This window comes from Manduca sexta, chromosome 26, assembly GCF_014839805.1.
Source record: "Manduca sexta isolate Smith_Timp_Sample1 chromosome 26, JHU_Msex_v1.0, whole genome shotgun sequence".
Taxonomy (NCBI): domain Eukaryota; kingdom Metazoa; phylum Arthropoda; class Insecta; order Lepidoptera; family Sphingidae; genus Manduca; species Manduca sexta.
In genome coordinates, this window is record NC_051140.1 from 10,888,059 (window position 1) to 10,902,433 (window position 14,375).

General features: G+C 34.0%; 1 protein-coding gene across 7 annotated transcripts in view; it reads left to right on the top strand.

Annotated features, from left to right (window-relative positions):
• The window catches only part of LOC115450613 (polypyrimidine tract-binding protein 1), a 431,449-nt gene that overhangs the window by 245,243 nt on the left and 171,831 nt on the right, over positions 1-14,375 (top strand). The window lies entirely within an intron of this gene.

The window sequence follows — 14,375 nt, forward strand, 5'->3', positions numbered from 1 at the left end:
AATAATAGCAGGCAGATGTTCTTGTGTTCCCTAATTGTCCCTTGGGTATTTGGGTATTAATGAGTACAAAAAAGAGTATTATGAACCTTATAAACACACGTTCTGATGACGTTGCAATGGACATTGCTTAACATTGAATTTCTTAACATTTTCGCTTATAACTTTTTTATTTATAGTTTTACGACAAAAGTTACTAAACCAAAGTTGTAGAGAATTTAATTTGCAACAAAAAATGTTTATACATTTTTTGTCAGATAAATAGTTTAAGAGATACATAGTAAAAACCATTTCAACCCCTATTTTCAAGATGGCGGCCGTGGGACAAGGGTGGCGACCCCACAAACTTGGTCTTAGCTTTAGACTGACCCCCCCTACACTTCAAAAAAATAAAATTGCGTCCTCTAAAAAACGCAACCCCAAATGTAACTTTTCAATGGACTAATACAAATATGATGCATTTATAATGTAGTCATTTATTAGCCACGAGACTTGTTCGCGTTTGACATTTTTTTATAAAACTGTTATTTGCACCTAAGAAAATCTTCTAAAAAATATTAGGATATATTTAAATATTAAACAATATAATTGTGAATCTCTTCTTTTAAGTATGTTAAAAATAAATACAAACAATAAATGATTTCAATTACAGCGTAGATAATTTCGCACTATTGATTTGCAGAATTCATAGGTTGACGTTACTAGTCGACTTTGACAGACGTATGAATGATAAAGGCAATATGTCAAAGGCAGAACACTTCGGGTAGAGAAGAGGTAAAATTAATTTCAACTGTCAAAATATCATCAAGGCGGAGTAAGAACGGAATAGGTGGCATATTTGCATAACTCGAATTTATTAGGCACATGTATGAGACACAAAGATTTAATGTGTTGTGTATGCCATATTACTGAACCCCATACAAAATATAGGTGCTAGTTAAATGCGGTCTGCAAATCATTCTAATGATAATGAAAGGTACAAATATGTGGTAGCACTAGGATTGTACTTTGTATATCGAATTCTGACTTGATATTAAATCTGACAAATAAACATCACGGCTTTAGAATGTTATCAAATATCTATTATATCAAAATCTTTTTTTAATATAAAATATATACTGGGTTATTGTGACATTGCGTTATTAAATGCAACTACGTATTTGTCTTTTTTGAAAATAACATTTATAATCAGCTGTTCTCTCTAGACGTCAAATAAAAAGTGTATTTTTTAACAAAATAAAAAACGACTAAAAGTATTTTAATTTTATACACCCTAATGGCACTACTAGGAGTGTTCGCTCGAGCGGCAACATCACACTTTCAGTCAGAAATATACTCACGTATATATTCGCACGAACCACAAATTGATCTAAAAATAAGAAAATTAGAACCGAAATGTTTGGCGAAAAATATTCGTTAATCATAAATGATGTAAGCAGAGGTAAAACGTATGAGGCTTCAGGTAGTAACACAATTAAAAAAAAATCTGTTTATTTTTAATAATTTATATTCAATAGTAATAAGTAATAACATTTTTACAACATAAGTCATTTGTCGTGCAATATTTAGTTTTCTGCACAATAACATATAGATGAATTTTTATTTACACAAAAAGAAAGAAAAATCTTTAAAAACAAACCTTAAGTTTATCGACCATAACTAAAAATGCTTGTTAACTTCAGAACGTAATTTTGTTTATTAAAGTTATTTTTTCAAAAATTTAAGATGAGGTTATCTTTAAGCGAATTCCCTCTCTGTGTAACATCAAAGCTTTTATCATATCGTAAAACACATGGGACATTTTATGTACTTTTAAATGAACATGAATCACTAATTTTGCTAAAAAGCAAAAAAGACTCGCACCCGTAAAACACCGTGGAAAGTACTTATTTTTAATTGACATCGAATTTGGATTATACTTTAAAAAATCTTCCATGTGCATTATATTGAAAAAAAAGTATAGGTATATATAAAAAATTATAACAACAAAACTGTATTTGCTTTGGGAACACTCTTTTTTTTATTTATAAATGTATTTACCATAACATTTTATAGTACATAAAATCAGCTCAGAGTTAGGTATTCCAGTGATAACTGCTGTTATTTTGCAATACTTTTTACTGCAATTAAGATGAAATAACTCACACGGCAGGACCCATATTATAATTTATATCTTAGTTTTCTATTATATACTAATGTTTGAGGTTAATGATCTTTATACCACGTTTCTATGGAGGGATGTAAAAATTATTTCCAACGCTAAACTACCTTTCTGTTTGATTAATTTCCTTGTGGATTAGAGACAGCTTTCTGAGCTTCGCTGCTCGGTGTCGTAAAAATGCGTGCCTCTGTCGGTATTGGCTTACAAGTGCATATTACCTATGTAAGGGTAGTGAAGAACATAATTTTCCTTTTTTAACACTTGCTTTGGTTTAAATAATTCTACTGCCTTTTGTCCAATGGCAATGTATAGTCTGTACACTGAAGGTTCAGAGTTCGATATCCAGATCGGGATATATTTTGTGTGGGTGTCTAAATACGATTCACATTGTCTCAGTCAGATGAGGCGGCAGGTAAGCAGCCGACCAACAAATTTCAGACATATCATTTTAACAACAAGCGTCAAAATCGAGTGTTGAACTGGTCTAGATAAGTAATTAGGGTACAATTATGTACACGGTATATATAATTTATTTTATATAAATACGATGTTGAACTACACGTGACTAACTAATTCAGATTCAGTGATAAACACGAAACTAGGATTAGAAACAGCTACAACTCCGATGTCGCCGAGATATCTTAATATCAGTCACTACATAAACTAACAAATTAATTCCAACGTCGATTAATCAACATAGGTTTAATCAATTATTACAAACACTTCCCCTGGTTTAATGAAGAAGATGTCGCGTTTTATCTGCATTTAAATCGCAACAAACACGCTAATCTCGTGTGAGGACTACGACTAGAAATGGTCAGAAATGTTACTGTAGGAAATGTTTACTTGGATAACATAGACTCTAGTAATATTTGCCTTAGATGGACAACGCAATTAAGGTTTTGCGACCACCGTACACGAGATGTTACAACCCGCCATAGTGGCTCACGGAAATGTGTCAGGTTCCGGGATCAGCCTCTATGTATCCAGTTTCAACAGGCCGGCATAATTATGTCGATTGCCGAGGGGTAATCATATTTCTTCAGTCGATATTCTACTGGACCCCACATTACTTACCATCAGGTGCAGTGAGGTCACTTTGCCGAATCTGTCGTATTTCGTCAGTCGACATTTAGGTCCTCACACTACTTACCATCAGGTGCAGTGAGGTCACTTTGCCGAGTCTGTCGTATTTCGTCAGTCGACATTCTATCGGTCCTCACACTACTTACCATCAGGTCACTTTGCTGAGTCTGTCGTATTTCGTCAGTCGACATTCTATCGGTCCTCACACTACTTACCATCAGGTCACTTTGCCGAGCTGTTATAAAAAAAGTTATTTTAATAGCAATGGTAGACTATTCCAAAATGTAAAAGACTGTTGAGACGAAGATCCGTTGTTTTCAAACCTTCCATTTTTGTGTTAGAGATGTGTGATAGCATTCGACACTACGTTGGTAACACTGAGCAAGTGTAATGCTTAACAACTTTACGATGTTGCCTCTCAGTATTGTATTTGCAGGAACACACGGGGCGGTTCTATTAATCGGGGACCGGTTTTGCGACTTCTAATATTAGCTAAACGAAATAGGCAGACGAGTCGTGTAGTGTGAGGTCACTGCCTTTTATATTCCAAGCATTGTAAGCGTAAAGCTTGCTCTATCATATTCATAATAGATTCCCTTCAAATAAGCATAATACCAACTCTGTTCTAATTCAACATTCCACTGAATTCCCTTTACACAAATCCAAATTCACAAAAAAGCTACTTAAATATGTATGTGACACATTGTTCGTGGTTGAATGTACTTTCCGTTTACAATTATAATCTTCCACGCGTCGGAAAAGTTTTATAAGATACACATACGTCTTACAAGTTATTTATTAATAATGTCGAACAACCAGGGGGCATTCACAAGTTACAAAGCAAATACATTTTCGTATTCATTCGCCAAGTAGGTCGGTGGAAAACAGGCCCCGGGATAGGCCTAAGTAAACCTGCTCTTGATGCCTGCAAACCGCCACAAAGTTATAAAGAACCACTGGTTCGAACCTTCCGAATACTCTGTTGACGTGCCCAGACAAATATTCATATTTAATTCATTTTGGACCTTTGAGACAAATATTACAAACAGACGTACAAAGGACTAATTTTGCAGTTAACTTTTTAATATATTTAGTCATGTTCATGGTTGCTATTTTATCATACACAGATTTTTAAACTGGCTTAGATAGTATTACATGCATTCATTCTAAAGTGCGTAAATGTAAAGCCAAAATTCAAAGAATATCGTTAGATTTCGAAATTCGTAACTATGGCGACGTCTTTATAAAATTAAGCTCGACGTATTTTTAATTTTGGCACCGTGTGTGGGCTGCCTGTGGTATTTCTATTAATAATTTTAATTCATAAATATTGAAGGATCATAATATTTATAATATAATAATATTGACAATATAACAACATTTTGTTTTGTAGTTTTTTTTTTCATATATTTATTACACACAACAATATAATATTAAAATATTTGATAGCTTTTAAAATATATTTTTACAAAACTTGCCATACGCTTTCAATAGAGCCAGATTACATTTACAAATTGATTCGGTAAAAACTCCCATCTAAATCCTTTCAATTCGTTTTATCTTCTCAGGTATATTTTTTTATATTCGACAAAATATTGCCGCGACGATTAATAAAATATGCTCGTAGTTTATTCTGCAAACGCGGGGTTTGGAATGTAATTTTTATGTTGCTTATAAAAATCAAAAATGTCTTTCATAGTAAATGCACAAAGGAGTTCATAATACACTCATAGAATGTGCGGCAAAATATACAAAAGTTTGTTGCAAGTGATAAAAACGTGTAGATAATTGATCATATTTTATTATCTACGCTTTTTAAATTTTTAATTTCTATTCTGTTGATAATTACTAATGTTATGAACTCATAATATTAATGTACTTAAATCCCATAATATTAACGTTCAGAAATAGAAAGCTGATTTACTTTATTATTGGTAGAATTTAAACTTATGAAACTCACCGCAGGCAGGTTCTTTCTGACTTTTCTAGCAGGATTTTCTTTCTTCATGTTTGCTAATCCGTTCATTTATTCTTACTAATCCGTGCAGACTGACAGTATTACGTTAAAACTTCAAGATATTATTCTCAAGTTTGATTACAGTGCCTTTTTAAAATCATATTGCTATTTTGTTTTACATTTCATTACTTACAAACGTTTGGACCAAACACGGCCAATGGATAAGCTGTGATGTGATATTTTATTCGTGAAGCAAATTACCCTTTCATCGTTGAAGACTCATAATTCCGTCCCCGTCCCTTCACTTGGCAGTGTTAATCTAAATATCCTATTCTGTTTATACCTTCAAATTTGTTAGCAAAAACACGTAGTGCGGTCAGCGGCCGGTCCCTCACCACCTGCAGCGGGCGTATTGCATTAAATAATTAATGAATACTTATAATAAATTCTGTTTTTAATTTGTACTGAAACTGACAAGGTAGGTTTTTAGGGATGTTCTCTGTTTAGCATTTATCGATCAGGTAGAGACGATTCATGGCTTTGGATCGGATTTCATCCCATCCCTCTTGATTGGCCTCTGAATTGTGGCCAACGTGTCCACCAACCTCATTAAACCAACGGATTAAGAGATGGAAATTGTGGGTGAAATAACTTACTCTAAACTATAAAGTTTAGCGTAAGGTGTATTCATCAAGTAGAAGAAAGGAATTCATCTCACAACTCTTAACTTCTTCACATTAGTTGCAACCAGTATAAAAAGAGAAAAAAACTAGCTTGAAGAAATAAAAAAAAATATATTTATAGAACGTTATCGACCGGGTCTCATCCCTAGCTTAACACACAAGCCCTTTGCCGGACAGTCCACAAACATTGTGAGTGGCTAAATAACACCTAATAAGTGATACGGTGCTGCGAACGGCTTGATGTTAGATAATAACGCGCTTTTATGAAAATAACATGTGTCTCATAATTAATTTCAGGTTTAAAAATTATATAATAGAAAATTTATTAGGTTTATTTTAAATCTGTTTATGGTGTATTAAAATATATTTAATGGAATATTTCCTCTAAATGCGAACTGTTGTGCTCCCTCGAAATGAATGGTAAAATCTAGGATGACGCGCAACATGTTATCGATGATTGTTCCATTTCTTGCCGGATACATTCTTTTAAACTAACTAAGGTTGTGGGGTTCATGCTGTAAAGCGTTATGTAACGTGCGATTATAGGAAATGATTGATTGGCATCAAGTCTGAGCTACGTGGAGGCCATTTGATGTCACCTCATCTGGATATCTGATTATACAAATCACGAAGGAAGCATCATAAATAAGTAAATAAATCATTAATAATCGTTTTTTCAATGTAGGAAGCTAATTTTGTAGAGCGGCAAGTAAGATATATAAGGATCTTTTCTACATATTATCATTTCTAATTAACAGTTATGGTGCGGCAGTGGCGAAGGGTTAATGGAACCAAATTCCTATGCGCTTTCCTTTCGTAACTTATATTAAATCCCATTATCATTGGAACGATTTGCAAACTATTTATGTATATTAGTAGTACATATATGTTTTGTCTGGTTCCCATTCAGAAAATATCGCCACTGCTGTGTGGTCTCAGTCATCCAAAAAATACCGGACGACTATACCGCGTTACGCTAGTGCTGCCTAGAAAGTGTTTTTACGTAAATGCAGCGGATTTTCATGCTTAATCATTTCAGCACTTGAGAGTTCATGCTAGTCTTATACATGATAATTTGAATCTTTTGTCACACTAAAGTCGTAGGATAATTATTTTTGTAATACCCGCTTACGCAAGTACTCACGGTTGCTGTTAAACGCTCTATGGCGGTAAAATTTCCAAGAACTGAGCTTTCGTACGATACCTCCCAATCCCTCTTTTGCGCGTGGTTTTTGTGCAATAGACAAAACAAACGTGTAATTATTTTTATTAAGGTTATGTTTTCTATGACATTTCAGGTGAATTGAGTGGTAATGTTTATTCTTTGAAGTTAAGATTGGTTAAGATAACATTTAACTGAAATAAAAATGGCTCTACGATTAATGCAAGCAGTTTTATTCGTTTACTTCAAACATACGTTCAAACAAGAACACCGAATATATTCACAAACATAAACATTCTTAACATTAATCGGAACCAGGACAATTCCACGATAATCGCGGTAAACAGGAACAAATAAAATTAATCAGCCTTAAATGCTTTGGTTTGCGGCATCTCAATTCAATTTAAAGCGTGTCACATAAAGCGGTCGATAATGGCTTAACGGGCACGGGCTGGCCGCATATAAAATCTGTAAAAATCCAACATGATATTTCCGATATTCAGCAGACCACAATGACGACTAATGGACTCTCCGTCATTACATAATAGGAAGTGGATTGAACGCGATGTGCTTTCATTAATTATAATGAATTTCGCCGAAGCATCATATGATATTTTGCTCTAATTTGGCAGTGCAGTCGGCAAAATAAATGTTTTAATCATTTCATACAAACAAGACTTGCACGGATTACCGGTAATGCAGATAAATAGATTTCAATTTTGAAACAAAAGGTTCTGTGGTGTGTTACTCAGGATGCATTAATATTATTGATCTCAATGTAATTTTTGCTATTATATTTTTAGTTTAGATAACTTACGTTATAAAGAAACTAAAGGAATTCCATAAGCATAAGGATTATTATATACAATATCATATATTTCTAAGGAAGTCGTATTATTTCACCGCTACAGTAACTTCGGATTTTATATTAACGTGTCGTCTGTATAGACGGCTGTATAGCCATACAAGGAATAAAAGCTGAATTAAAATACATATTACTAGTTACGTCATGACATTTTCATCTCATTATCATAGGCTAAGGGACTTTATCATTATCAACACAAATCAACTTTTTTAGAATGTCCTTCAAAACGAAAAATCATAACTACTGTTCTATTAATAGTTTGCTTAGTAGAAAATCAAATGTTTAATAATAACTAAAGGTAGCTTCCCTAGGTATAACCAAATATATGTATACTAAACGGTACTATCTATATTTGATATTCTATTTATTTTCTAATAAGTTCTAAGTATCTCTCAGTCTAAACTCAGCCTAAAGCAAACATAATACGTCTAAAGATTACATTCACAAACGTTTCGTAGCACATTCGGCTTTACAGACTCCACGTCGAGTTCTAGAACCAGTAGCGATTAACTGTTTTTGCGTCTCGTATCTAATAATTCATCTCAAACAAGCGTCAAAACCTCGCACACCCTTTCAAAAGCGGTACAAAATGTTTCTCGCGTGAATTATTATTATGAATTAAGTTGACAGCAGCGCATTACACGAACTTTGCACATCTGCATGTGTTTTGAGAGGCAACCAAGCGCGGCCGTCCCGTTGCATTGCCTACATAACAGTACCGATAGAAAATTACCGAGTACGCACTGTAAAAACCAGCTCTGATCATACAAAAAGCGCATTTATACCACACTATGTATGGTATGCAACAAAGCGTAAATGCCACGGTCACCCATCGTAACGTCGTGATCGGTGCGTTTTTTTCGTCTCAATTTATGCCTTATTAAAACAATTTATTCAGTTTTGTTCTCGGATTCCACGGACGATTTACTTGCATTACGATGCGTCTGTTTTATGTTTTCTTTTCACCATCCGCTATTTTGCATTTTTTGCATGCACCGTGTCTCTGGTGCCGATATTTGCTTTCGGATTACTGCAAGGCCTCGTTTTAATGAATATTAATTAAATGTATAACTTCATTATCCCGTTATTAAGAGAAAATTCATTATGAAAATCATTTCACAATCAGGTAATTAATTTGCAAATCTTTTTCGCCCAACAACGATATTGTAACACTTTTAGACAGTTATTTTAAGTAATAAAGATAAATGCAAAATAAAATTTCGGAATAACCTGACAATTATATAGGAGGCAAATTAAACTATGAATAAGTAATTAGATGAGCTTTTCCATTCCTAATTGTTTACGCGCTTTTCAAAGTTGTTTCCTTTTAAATAATTAAGCATTTAGATTTTTTATTTACGTACTGATCTAAACATGTAGGAATTTTGTTAAAGTAGATAAATGTATACTAAAACAAATAAGTTGGGTAGAATAGTCAATTTCGATACGTTTTATATTATGTTCTTTATTTTTATTTTCATTACATACTTAAACAATTCTTATTCTTTTTTAGATAATTTGTTGTATACATCACTTTAAGTTGAATAAAATCCCTCATTTAATTAACTTTCAGAGGAAAAAATAAATATATCGAAAGTTACAACTTGACTTCAAATGAATGTCGCAAGTGAATGGAAATACAGCACATATTGGGCAGTTCCGTCATAAATCGCTGCATGTTCTCAATAAGGCCGGCTCCCCAAGTTGGCATCAATGTTAAGGCCGAGTTACATAACTCTGTAGACGGCTTGGCGGCGCGAGCGCAGTCAACGACCGGGGCCCCGCAGGTACAGCCTCGAAACTAACGCTAACGGTTCGTTCACACGACCAACCTAACGCCAAACCTACCGACTTAATTTATTATTACAACTTGTGACCGATGATTAAAGTCGCACGTTAATCGACTCTATTGCTTTGCAATTACATATCATTATTAAATTCTAGCAGGTCGGCCTAAAGTATACTTGTTGCAAATTATTGATAAAACTTTGACGTCATAACACCATACCTACAATTAGTGAATACAGAAAACTTTTGCTTCCACATCTCCCATTACAAAAGCGCTTTTTTCGAATTTCAAATTATTCCTCTGTCTAGAAATCAAACTTATCGCTACTCGTTATCCCTTTTTAAATCCCTTTTTATATCTAGAAGGTTTAACAGTCATAGAGCATTGCACACGGATCCGATCGCGTGATAATCCTTTTCGCACAATAAAATTATCACAGTCTGTTTGCCGAGACAGAAAATGCTTTAAATTAACCAAGGTCTATAACTGGGCTAAATGTCATTCAAATACATTCAGCAATTTCTCATTGACTTTTAACGACCGAATCTAAACATTTAAAAACATATTTACGCACATAAAAACCCGAAGGAGAAAGATTTGGAGTTGGTCTAATAGTTGGAAGACTTGTGTGTCGTGTGGATAGACTATAACGTCGGCACGGAATTCGCACATACCGACGCATGCGTTGACTCGCCGGCCGGGTTTTGAAATGTCTAACTGGGGCCTTATTCTCTATCCCGCACGTTATTTTAACAGTGCGTAACAAGCACGTAACACAACACGTCATGTTTAGGACTATAGAAATTTGACTTACAGAATACCATTCCACGCACATTTCTCGGAGATAACATGACACGGCCGCGTTACGCGTTTACACTATCATACAGAATAAGGGCCCTGCAAGGGAACTACGAGTGAAGTTAGTGCTTTAACAACCAGATTTTTTATGGTCTATGCAAGTAATAGCTAGAGTAAAATGTATAAAAATTGCCAAAATGCAAATATCACTAGAGCAAAAGTCATAAAAATTGTCGAAACAAAATCGTCGCTACAGTAATAATTATAATAATTCTCATAATAAAAATGTCACCTAAGTAAAAGCTCATAGAAATGCTTCACGCCACAACACAAACCTTATGCTTTGACAAAAGTAGTAATGTCTTATGCTACAACACAAACTCTATGCTTTGACAAAAGTAGTAATGTCTTATGCTACAACACAAACTCTATGCTTTGACAAAAGTAGTAATGCCTTATGCTACAACACAAACTCTATGCTTTGACAAAAGTAGTAATGCCTTATGCTACAACACAAACTCTATGCTTTGACAAAAGTAGTAATGTCTTATGCTACAACACAAACTCTATGCTTTGACAAAAGTAGTAATGTCTTATGCTACAACACAAACTCTATGCTTTGACAAAAGTAGTAATGCCTTATGCTACAACACAAACTCTATGCTTTGACAAAAGTAGTAATGCCTTATGCTACAACACAAACTCTATGCTTTGACAAAAGTAGTAATGTCTTATGCTACAACACAAACTCTATGCTTTGACAAAAGTAGTAATGCCTTATGCTACAACACAAACTCTATGCTTTGACAAAAGTAGTAATGCCTTATGCTACAACACAAACTCTATGCTTTGACAAAAGTAGTAATGCCTTATGCTACAACACAAACTCTATGCTTTGACAAAAGTAGTAATGTCTTATGCTACAACACAAACTCTATGCTTTGACAAAAGTAGTAATGCCTTATGCTACAACACAAACTCTATGCTTTGACAAAGTAGTAATGTCTTATGCTACAACACAAACTCTATGCTTTGACAAAAGTAGTAATGTCTTATGCTACAACACAAACTCTATGCTTTGACAAAAGTAGTAATGCCTTATGCTACAACACAAACTCTATGCTTTGACAAAAGTAGTAATGCCTTATGCTACAACACAAACTCTATGCTTTGACAAAAGTAGTAATGCCTTATGCTACAACACAAACTCTATGCTTTGACAAAAGTAGTAATGTCTTATGCTACAACACAAACTCTATGCTTTGACAAAAGTAGTAATGCCTTATGCTACAACACAAACTCTATGCTTTGACAAAAGTAGTAATGTCTTATGCTACAACACAAACTCTATGCTTTGACAAAAGTAGTAATGCCTTATGCTACAACACAAACTCTATGCTTTGACAAAAGTAGTAATGCCTTATGCTACAACACAAACTCTATGCTTTGACAAAAATAACAGTCATTTTGACTGTTATTTTTGTCAATGAGCCAACTGGCCGTATAACCCATCTATATGTTTTTGTAAAACCCATGATTGGCACTGAATAAGATCCGATCGGAGATTTTCGTTTTATTGTATGTAAATTGAATCTTGTCTGTATTTTCGTGTCACTCTAAAGAGCAATCGACTTCAGAATTTACTTCATTTCGTTAATGTTGTTAAAAAGCAAATAACTGATCCATGTCTAGACGGTACAAGGATAAAGGTATTGTACATTCGTAATGCACATTATCGTGAAAATATATTGACGTTATTCTGAATTTCTTTTTTTTTAGACCTGTTTTAAAATATGACGACTACATAAAGTCGTCAAATATTCCTGATTTGATATAATCTTTGGTTTCTTAACTGTCTTGGATATACATACCTTACTAGTTCATATTAAACTTAAAATATCGCAACACTACGCACACTACTATTAGGGTTGGACAAAGTGATATTGGGTTTTTCAACACAGTATCACCCTGGAGTCTGAAATTTGTGCCCGATATGATAGGTTCGCCTCCTATCACGTCATGGGACAGAATACACGCGGCGGAAAATAAATGCCACTGCCTAACCCTTCTGGAATAAGAGGCATGAGTGTGCGTGTGTACGTTTTACATATCAGCAAATTCCATAAATTAACCAAATATGAAAATCCCCTTCTCAAATTTCAAATATATATTACATTTAATCATAGTTACAAGAATGTAATGTTGTGTAACTAAGGAATCAGATTAACGAATCTGTGTTCAATAACAAGTGAGTTTACGTTCACTAATTATCTGGTCTCGTTTGATGAATTAAATTAATACCATCCAAAAGACACGCCGTCTTATACATAGAACAAATATATATAGAGTAGTATTATTATCTTGAAAAGTATATATAATATTTAAGTTATTTCAGTTACATTATTAAAACAATACGGCTTAGATGTTTAGCAAATCATTGGCTTATTATTACAAAGTCTTATGTTAATTTTTACTTTGGTTGCAAAAATGGGATTAAAATATTTTCAATTAAAAATATAATTCTGGAACATTGTAATTGTGAGCCAGCGAAATGTTTCAAAATAAAATAATTTGAATTTTTTATAATATAATAATAACCAATTGTTGTTGGGTTTAGTAGTTTTAGTTTATTCATCGGTTATAAAAATAATGGATGAAATAAAAGTATAACAAATAAAGTTAAAATATGTAAACATTAAAATCTATAAAGAAGAGTTTGATAAATTTATTGAGAAGTGAGTTGATTCGTCGATTAAAGTCATCATATTACAAATAACGTTTCTAAATAAACTTTTTTGTATGATATTGAAATTCAACGTGTATTTTATGTTTTCTCTTACCTAGCTTGGGAATCAAATTCTGGACATCGCCGATTACACATCCATTACTAGGCACATTATTAGAGCGTAAATTAGTTTATCGACACTACTTAACAGATAAGTGTAAGAGTAATCCATGAAAATAAATTATAAACGGTTAAATTATTTCGATTCAATAATATTTATAATTTCACAGAGAGGGTTGAAGACTCCTGTCTTTTCTAAATAAAATAAGCAATTAGAGATGAAAAATTATTGGCTTATAATTCGAGAAAACAATGTGAGAAAAGAAGCAATGAACAGTCGTGAAGTTTATTTAATACCATTCGTTTCTCTGTGAACACTTACGTATTAGTTAAGACGCAGTACATACGCGTGTAGGCACGTATACGTCTAAGCGTTGTTTACTCTCTAGCCACTAACGAGACGAGTGTAATCTGCGTCTCTAGAGTTTAGAAAGGAAAGGTAAATAGTGAGCGACGGTAAAAGGTGCCTAATCCCCCGTAAGCGCGTACAATGAGCTTACATTGCGTGCCCAGATGTCCTCTAACGAAAGCCGGACCTGAAGATCAATGCGATTTATCCCCTCATCCGTCGAACATTTCCACGAGATAATGTTTCCTTATTTACAAGTTGACTTGTTAATTTTAATATGCGGATCATATTAAAATTAACTATTATTTTCGCTTTATTTTTGTTTAGGCTCCTTTTTACTGCTTTCTTTTATTTTCAATTTCATAACTTAAAACGAGCAAATCCCTCCATTTCTTACAATATATATTTTTACTTATTATCCGAATTCAATTACATCATTATTTATGAATATTACAAGAAATGTATAAAGTTTACTACAAAAATTGCTTAATGATAGAGCGTGTGTCGGTGGTCGCACGGGGTCGGTGGTGTTGTGGTGTTGTGGTGGTGGTGTGTGCCCGTAGCGTGTGGCGCGCGGCGTGGTCGGAGGCTGAGCGAGCGCGGCGCAGGCGCCCAGGTGAGTCAGGTGGGCCCGCCCCCAGCGCCCTCCGCGCGCCTCGCGCACCTGCCTCGTCGTTCAGTCC